The sequence below is a fragment of the Nerophis lumbriciformis genome, linkage group LG14, assembly GCF_033978685.3.
Source record: "Nerophis lumbriciformis linkage group LG14, RoL_Nlum_v2.1, whole genome shotgun sequence".
In the NCBI taxonomy this organism is placed as follows: Eukaryota; Metazoa; Chordata; class Actinopteri; order Syngnathiformes; family Syngnathidae; genus Nerophis; species Nerophis lumbriciformis.
This window is the reverse complement of record NC_084561.2, coordinates 15,689,586-15,698,523: the sequence shown is the minus strand read 5'-3', so window position 1 is coordinate 15,698,523 and position 8,938 is coordinate 15,689,586. Positions and strand designations below refer to the sequence as shown.

At 37.6% G+C, this 8,938-nt stretch overlaps 1 protein-coding gene across 2 annotated transcripts in view; it reads left to right on the top strand.

Moving 5' to 3' along the window:
- The first annotated feature begins 854 nt into the window (after positions 1-854).
- tbxa2r (thromboxane A2 receptor) overlaps positions 855-8,938 on the top strand; it is a 43,928-nt gene continuing 35,844 nt past the window's right edge. For both annotated transcript variants that reach the window (XM_061975985.2, XM_061975986.2), the window contains exon 1: positions 855-1,012. The gene's annotated coding sequence lies outside the window, so the exon portion shown is untranslated. The remainder of the gene's footprint in view (positions 1,013-8,938) is intronic.

Below are 8,938 nucleotides of genomic sequence, written 5' to 3'. Positions count from 1 at the left end.
TGTTGACCAAGTATGCATGGCATTCACTTGTGTGTGTGAAAAGCCGTAGATATTATGTGACTGGACCGGCACGCAAAGGCAGTGCCTTTAAGGTTTATTGCCGCTCTGTACTTCACACTACGTCCGTGTACACAGCGGCGTTTTAAAAAGTCATAAACTTTACTTTTTGAAACCGATACCGATGATTTTGAAACCGATACCGATAATTTCCGATATTTTCAAGCATTTATCGGCTGATTATATCGGCAGTCCGATATTATCGGACATCTCTAATCCTTATACTGTATAAGGTCAGGTTTGCTGTAAGGCTTTTATGTTCATGCATTCCTTCTCAATAAAAAAGTAAAAAAATACAAAAAAACTCCCCTTCATAAATGATTTACACCCCTTTGATTTTAGAAGCCCTGGTCTACATCTTCACTGCTTATGTCTAACACAGACATGCAAACCATACGTAAACATACATACTGTAAAGTGCCGATGTAACATAAAACAGAGATGATGAAGGCTCATTTTCCGATAGGGATGATTAGAAATGTGTTTATAGCAGCTATTTTTAATCGCCTATTTGTATCATTTTGGACTTAGACCGCAAAATTAGGATGATGACGTGTCCCTTCACCCGTCAAACTAAGACATGTGTTCTCCTTAGGACCATTTATGAATATCTAATTGTTGCTTTGAATTTTTTCACAGTGTAGCACATTCTTGCCTAAAATAGTGTGTTGTGTCTTCCCAAAGTCCTTCCCCTTTTGGAGGGAGCTCAAGGAAGCGTGACTCAGGGTGGAGATGAGTATCTGAGCTGCTGGGAGCCGAGTTGCAGCGCAAGGGAGAGAGACGAGTGGGGATGTGGAAGGGTTATGGTTAAGACTTCAACTTTTGTCGCTCCTGTATCATATTGTACACACTCACTTTCTTCTCTGATTATTGGTATTAGATCCATGACTGTTGCAAGAGCAGACTGACGTCTGGATGGGAGACTCCAAGTCAGCTTCCAAAACCACCTGGAATGGTAAGAAACACCAACTTGTTACTTGATTGACATACAAAATGCATGGAGGTTTTCTAGTGTTGATATGAGGGGACTGCAGTCATTGCATTTCCATGGGGGAGAAACATAAATACTAACATGATATGTGTGTTTTTAAAAGTTTAGAGGGGAAAACATTGGCTTGGATAATACACAACTGTTAATTATTTCAATAAAGTGATAATGCACAACTGTTAATTATTAAAATTAAGTGATAATAAATATAAATAAATTATAAGTAATACTTAAAATCTTGTTTTATATATATATATATATGTGTGTGCTAGTTCTAGCTATTAGGCTGTTCTAGTTTTTAATTTATTTTACTATTTATTTTACTTGTTGGGTCAGCTATTTGTGGTTCTTGCGTTGTTGTTTTTTAAATGCACTGTATCTCTTTGAGGTTGTTTGTTCAATGTAAAGTGCTTTTAAAAAGAAATCTATTTTTATTATTATAATACACAACTGTTAATGATCACAATGAAGTGCATTATGTAAATATTTAAGAATGCATAGTTGCAGTATAACCTTCTGGTAACCAGTGTCCCTTGCAGTTGAAATTCCATCCATCCATCCATTTTCTACCGCTTGTCCCTTTTGGGGTCGCGGGGGGTCGCTGGATTCGCTGCATTCGGGCGGAAGGCGGGGTACACCCTGGACAAGTCGCCAAATTTGAGTTATTTATTTATTTATTTTTACAAAAATGTGTTACGCTGACAAAATAAGTTGACAAATGTCCTCTATAGAGGACATTGGTTCTCAGGAGAATATCTGAGTGTACGAGTTGGTTTCAGAGAAAATATTTTTAAATGCTGAGAAGCTCCAGTATGGACGGTCACATGGGACAAAATCCAATAAGTAAGTAATCCATCCATCCATCCATCCATTTTCTACCGCTTGTCCCATTTGGGGTCGCGGGGGGTAGTGGAGCCTATCTCAGCTGCATTCGGGCGGAAGGCGGGGTACACCCTGGACAAGTCGCCACCTCATCGCAGGGCCAACACAGATAGACTAATACTTTATTTAAATGTAATTGGAATTAAGTACATAAATGCGTTATTAAATGTGTCAGTAATTAATTTTATGTAAGATTATATTTGATTATTTAGTCATTTAATTAATTACTTCAGATACAATACATTATTTTATTATTTAATGAATTATTGATTTCAATATTTTATTATGTCAATATTTAATTATGTTATCATTTAATTAATTATTGATTTCAATATGTACTTAATTATTTCATAATTTAATTATTTATTTACTTTTTTAATATTTATTTATTTATTTAATTATTTAGTCATTGAATTAATTAGTTCAGATGTAATACATTATTTTTTATCATATAATTAATTCTTGATTTCAATATTTTCTAAATTAATTTAATATTTAATTATTTTTATCATTTAATGAAATATTGATTTCAATATTTTCTTATTTCAAAAATGTACTTAATTATTTAATGTTCTCATGATTTATCTGAGTATTTCATGAACTAGTGAGTCAGAACTTGTGTCAAACTCAACTGTCAAAGTCAGCGGGCGGGTCCTAACACCTTGGTTTCCACAGCGTAAGCGTAATGGTCGAGATCTCGGTCTGAAAGTGCGTATATAACTCCGACAACTTCAATAAATCCCTCTCCCATAACTCAACAGGGTCTAAAATGTTTACCACCAACAACCTGAAAAAGTACAACTTTATCCTCCATTAGCCACCATGTTTTGAAAGACTTCCACAGTTCAGAGGAAAGCAATCATTGGACTAGATTTGTGCTAGCCGCGACCCCTGACTTTGATGGCTGAGTTTGACCTACTCAGTGGCCTAGTGGTTAGAGTGTCCGCCCTGGGATCGGTACGTTGTGAGTTCAAACCCCGGCCGAGTCAAACCAAAGACTATAAAAATGGGACCCATTACCTCCCTGCTTGGCACTCAGCATCAAGGGTTGGAATTGGGGGTTAAATCACCAAAAATTATTCCCGGGCGCGGCCAACGCTGCTGCTCGCTGCTCCCCTCACCTCCTAGGGGGTGATCAAGGGTGATGGGTCAAATGCAGAGAAGGATTTCGCCACACCTAGTTTAACTTTATTAGACAAAATGTAAATAATAAAATCATGAAACTTAATTAAATCATAGAATGATTAATTAATGTAATCATGACTCAATTAATTAAATAATTATTTAAATATGGAAATAATTAATTAAATATTCAAATGTGCTTTTACATTAGATACATTAATACATTTAATAACACATTTATGTTTTTAATTGTAATGAATTAATGACACACATAAGTAATTGTTCAAAGATGTGCTTATTTATTAAATTTAGTCCCATTCGACCCTTTATAAAAACGCCTCGCAGCGTCACATTTTTTGATTATAATGGATCCTCCAAAGTGAAATTTACCTCAAGTTGTATAGTATTTATAATATAAAGAATTTCAACCCCAACGATTATCTCAAAACGACCTAAGCAAGTTACACTAATCCTTGCATCTACTGATTAACTCTTGCTTTTCCCAGCTTCAGCCTTTTTCAGGCTTCCTGTTACTCTCAATAGCCTTTTGCATGTCTGAATATGACATGCTGTCGAATTGATTTGTAGATAATAGGCACTTTTGGCTAATGGAGTACTTGAAAGGTTTTTCATGGCCGCACTTGGCGTCGAGCACCGTCTGTCTCATATTCAAATTTGTTGAGGCAGTAAAGGATCTCATGATGGTGTAGTCGGCTTTTATTTCACATACTGTCCCCGGTTTCCTCTTCAAAAAGTATTTTAGGTGTCCCCAGTATAATGTATTTACCTAACACCTAATGCAAAAGCAGTAGCTGTGTGTTGTATTTACACGTTTCTTCTTTTAAGAGTTGGACAAAAAAAAAAAAAATAATAATGAATAGGGATGATGTTTGTTCAGAAATTTTCGATTTCAATGCCATTATCGAATCCTCTTATCAAACCGATTCCTTATCGAATCCTCTTATCAAACCGATTCCTTATCGATTCTCTTATCGAACCCAGATAAGTTGTTGTATATGGAAAAAAAACATAATACTTGGTTTAACAAAAGCTCACTTTTATTTTTTGAGAAAAAAATAAAATAAACAGAGCGAACGCCGCCCTGGTCGCTCTGGCTGTCATGAATGTCATCATCTGAAATAGGATGACGTTAACATTCTCTTAATTTACATCTAGTAAGCACTAGTTTATTAGACGGACCTGCAAACTCTGGAGTGGTGTAGGCTACAAGATACCGTTAACGTTATCAGACACATACAAAAAGGCTAACGTTAACGTTACCGTTAGCCACTGACTATGCTTAGGTAAGGTTAGTCTCGCTAACATTACTGCAGTCCTGGTTGACATAAGAGGTAACGTTATTTTAGCCTAAAGGCTACAAGTGAGCAGATATGGAAATTAACCGGCAACAGTTAAGGTTAGTTACTCACCGGCACTATCACTGGGACTGCAGGTAGAAGCAGAGGAAGAGGGGCGTGCTTCGTCATCTCTGTCGCTGCTTCTCCACGTGTCGAAGACACGACACGTTTCTCTAACCTTCAGGTTATGTACGGCCTGAACATGTTTCAACATGTTTGTTGTACTGCTCCCCTTACAGGAAAGCGAAGCCTGGCAATAATTGCTGATAGCCGTTTCCTCGTCGTATTTCTTAGTAAAGTGAAGCCATGCCTTGGAGCGTTTTTTCCGGTCCATTGTTGTTGCTGCTTCTGTATCTGCCGCCGAATGACTGAGCTACGTCATTTCCTAGGACGTGCCGCAGGGCATTTCCTGTGGGACGGGATTCGTTCTCAGGGATTCTAATAAAGAACCAAATCTTTTTCGTTACTATAGAGGCTTCGATAACGGGAACCGTTTCTCAAAAAGGGATTCGAATCCATGGAATCGGTTCTTTTCTTATCGAACAATCGGGAGAACCAGTTTTCGAACATTATCCCTAATAATGAATTAGAGACAATGTGTTGATAGGTGTTAAAATATTTTTTCGATCATTGTATTGTTTATATTTTCTATGCTGCCTATTTATTTCCCCGTGAGCCTTATTCATGAATATTTATGCACAGATATTTTCATGAGCAAAATATAAAATGCAGAAAGTCTCTCTTAAAGCAACATAATACAAAACAGTGACAAATTTAAAAAAAATACATCCCCAAACTTTGTACATTTGAGAAACTTGTATTAGGGGAAAAAAACGATAATTTATGTTATTTTTGTTATTTTTTGGTATTGATAATACTATTTTCTTCAGTCTTTAAAATAGTTAAAAATGTGTTTCGATACTTTTTTAATAGAAGTGTCTCAATGTGAGATTAATATCGGTTAGAAAAAAAAACCACACCAATTGGATTATATCGACCTGCTTCTCCAACGTCCGATATAGGAACTCAATATACCTTACATGACATGTAAAAATAGTTTCTCAGTGACTTTCCAATACAAAAGAAATGCATTAAAACAAATGTGCTAGCTCTATGCCAATTTACATTGGCTATGCCATGTATACACATGCTACTAATTAGCATTAGCGATTTTACAGTTTTTAAAGTTCAACCAAACCAAACAGTGCAATTTCAACACGTCCAAATTTGGTGATCAAAACTACAAATAAGATGCACATTACAGTCAAAAACCTGGTGTGTAATAATAAGTACAATGTTTACAGTGTAAACACTTTGTAGGGCTCAACAAAATAAAAGACTGGCACATTCAACTTAATGGCAAAAGACTGCTTCCTGACTACGGCAACGCGAGACAGACTGAACTGCACACTTGCAAATGAGACTCTCGGAAGTGTAAGAAAACAAGATCTAACTACTGGATAGGCTAAAATATTGGTATTGTATCGGAAGTGAAAACATTTAATCTATTTTTTTAAGTTTACATAGTAGCCATAATTCAACATGTTAATGCCTGACACAGCGTAAAATAACATAGACCAGAATGTATTTTGTTAGTTGTAGAAATCAAGACAGACAGTGTGGGCCTAATCTACAAACATCCAAATAACTGGTGCTAAACAGCGTGTGCAAACTATACAATTGCATGTATAGAGACACTCATTTCCCTTCACATTTATGGCATTATGTCCAACTTGTGGCGTTTTGTCATGTTGTTGAACATGCAGCACACAAATATAATATGTACCACCTTTATTGAAGCTATATTGACACGCAATCTAGACCAGTGTTTTTCAACCTTTTTTGAGTCAAGGCACATTTTTGCGTTGAAAAAATCCGGAGGCACACCACCAGGAGAAATCATTAAAAAACGAAACTCAGTTAACAGTAAAAAGTCGTTATCCAACAATTGCGATATGACTTTAAACCATAACCAACCATGCATCAATATAGCTTTTGTCTCAAAGTAGGTGTACTGTCACCACCTGTCACATCACGCCGTGACTTATTTGGAGTTTTTTTGCTGTTTTCCTGTGTGTAGTGTTTTAGTTCTTGTCTTGCGCTCCTATTTTGGTGGCTTTTTCTCTTTTTTTTGGTATTTTCCTGTAGCAGTTTCATGTCTTCCTTTGAGCGATATTTCCCGAGAATATTTCAGTTGTTTTAATCCTTCTTTGTGGGGACATTGTTGATTGTCATGTCACGTTGGGATGTACATTGTGGACGCCGTCTTTGCTCCACAGTAAGTCTTTGCTGTCGTCCAGCATTCTGTTTTTGTTTACTTTGTAGCCAGTTCATTTTTAGTTTCGTTCTGCATAGCCTTGCCTAAGCTTCAATGCCTTTTCTTAGGGGCAGTCACCTTTTGTTTATTTTTGGTTTAAGCATTAGACGCCTTTTTACCTGCACACTGCCTCCCGCTGTTTCCGACATCGACAAAGCAATTAGCTACCTGCTGCCACCTACTGATATTGTATGGTATAACATGGTTACTCTGCCGAGCTCTCGACAGCACCGACACTCAACAACAACACATCATTTGCAGACTATAATTACTGTTTTGCAAAAAATATTTTTAACCCAAATAGGTGAAATTAGATAATCTCCCACGGCACACCAGACTGTATCTCATGGCACACTAGTGGGCCGCAGCACAGTGGTTGAAAAACACTGATCTAGACAACAAAACCCTCTTTTAGCACGCTGAAGGTGCGCTCTGGGAGATACTGCGGTGTTGTGATGGCACGTCAGACGCAAGAAAATGCATATTGCAAGAATAAAAATGAACACCGTTAAAAAAAACGCCAGCAGACACCAAAATGAATCAAATTAATTTGTTTTAATCAGCCCCGTAAGTCATCCCACAGCTATAAAATGTCACTGCTGAATTGACGATATGTCTAATATTCTGCAGTGCAGATTTTTAGAAATAAAGTAAAAACAGATGAAAACAAAAAGGGACCAATTAAAGAACACAAAGGACATAATAGCCATTAGAAGAGCGCAGAGCTGATGCAATCAGCTGCGCCATTGGTACATACAGTTGCAAAAGTAAAACACAACAAAAAACAAAACAAAAAAAAGAGCAATAAATAATACATACTATGGACATTTGATTGCACCATGCATAGATAAGCAAAAAAACATCAAAACAAAACAACAATCTCAGCACCCTGCGGTGCGGCACGGCCAGAGACAGGAACAGACCTTACACAGCAACCAAGGGAGCAGACACCGTCCTAGGCTGCCCACCAGCCCCCCAGGTCTATGTCCGCGCGAATGAGCGAGACCGAAGTGTTCGATACATGCTCACTCGGTTCCGTAATGCTCATCCAGTCCCCATCTCCTCCGGTCTCTCCACCCGGACTCTGGTGTGGCAGAAAGCCAGAAGCTGGTCTGCGGTGCAAACATGGCCAAGAGGCTGAGGCAGATCAAAAGTCCACAAAAAACATGTCACAACAAAAGGAAACATCAAGAATAGAGATGTTTGATAATGGCTTTTTTGCCGATATTCCGATATTGTCCAACTCTTAATTACCGATTCCGATATCAACCAAAACCGATATATACAGTCGTGGAATTAACACACTATTATGCCTAATTTTGTTGTGATGCCCCGCTGGATGCATTAAACAATGTAACAAGGTTTTCCAAAATAAATCACCTCAAGTTATGGGAAAAAAATGCCAACATGGCACTGCCATATTTATTATTGAAGTCACAAAGTGCATTATTTTTTTTTAACATACCTCAAAACAGCAGCTTGGAATTTGGGACATGCTCTCCCTAAGAGAGAATGAGGAGGTTGAGGTGGGCGGGGTTGAGTTGGGGGGGCTAGGGGGTAGCGGGGGGTGTATATTGTAGCGTCCCGGAAGAGTTAGTGCTGCAAGGGGTTCTGGGTATTTGTTCTGTTGAGTTTATGTTGTGTTACGGTGCGGATGTTCTCCCGAAATGGGTTTGTCATTCTTGTTTGGTGTGGGTTCACAGTGTGGCGCATATTTGTAACAGTGTTAAAGTTGTTTATACGGCCACCCTCAGTGTGACCTGTATGGCTGTTGACCAAGTATGCATTGCATTCGCTTATGTGTGTGAAATGCCGCATACCGATAACTTTGAAACCAATACGATAATTTTTTTTAAAGCATTTATCAGCCGATAATATCGGCATCCCGATATTATCAGACATCTCTAATCAAGAACACAAAGAGGGATTCTGATAAATAGCATATCATTTTACATTTACAAAAAGACAAACACGCTAAATCAGGGGTGTCAAACGTACAACAGATTTTATTTGGCCCACGAGATGAGTTTGCTAAGTGTAAAAATGAACCTGAGATTTTTGAATGAAAGAAACAGCTGTTCTAAATGTGTCCACTGGATGTCGCAATAGCAATTGTTTGTATCTTTGTAGATGATGCTGCATATGTCAGTCGAGGGAAATGATCAAACTACATTAATAACATACTGTAATTTGATTTTGATGTATTTTTTTTTT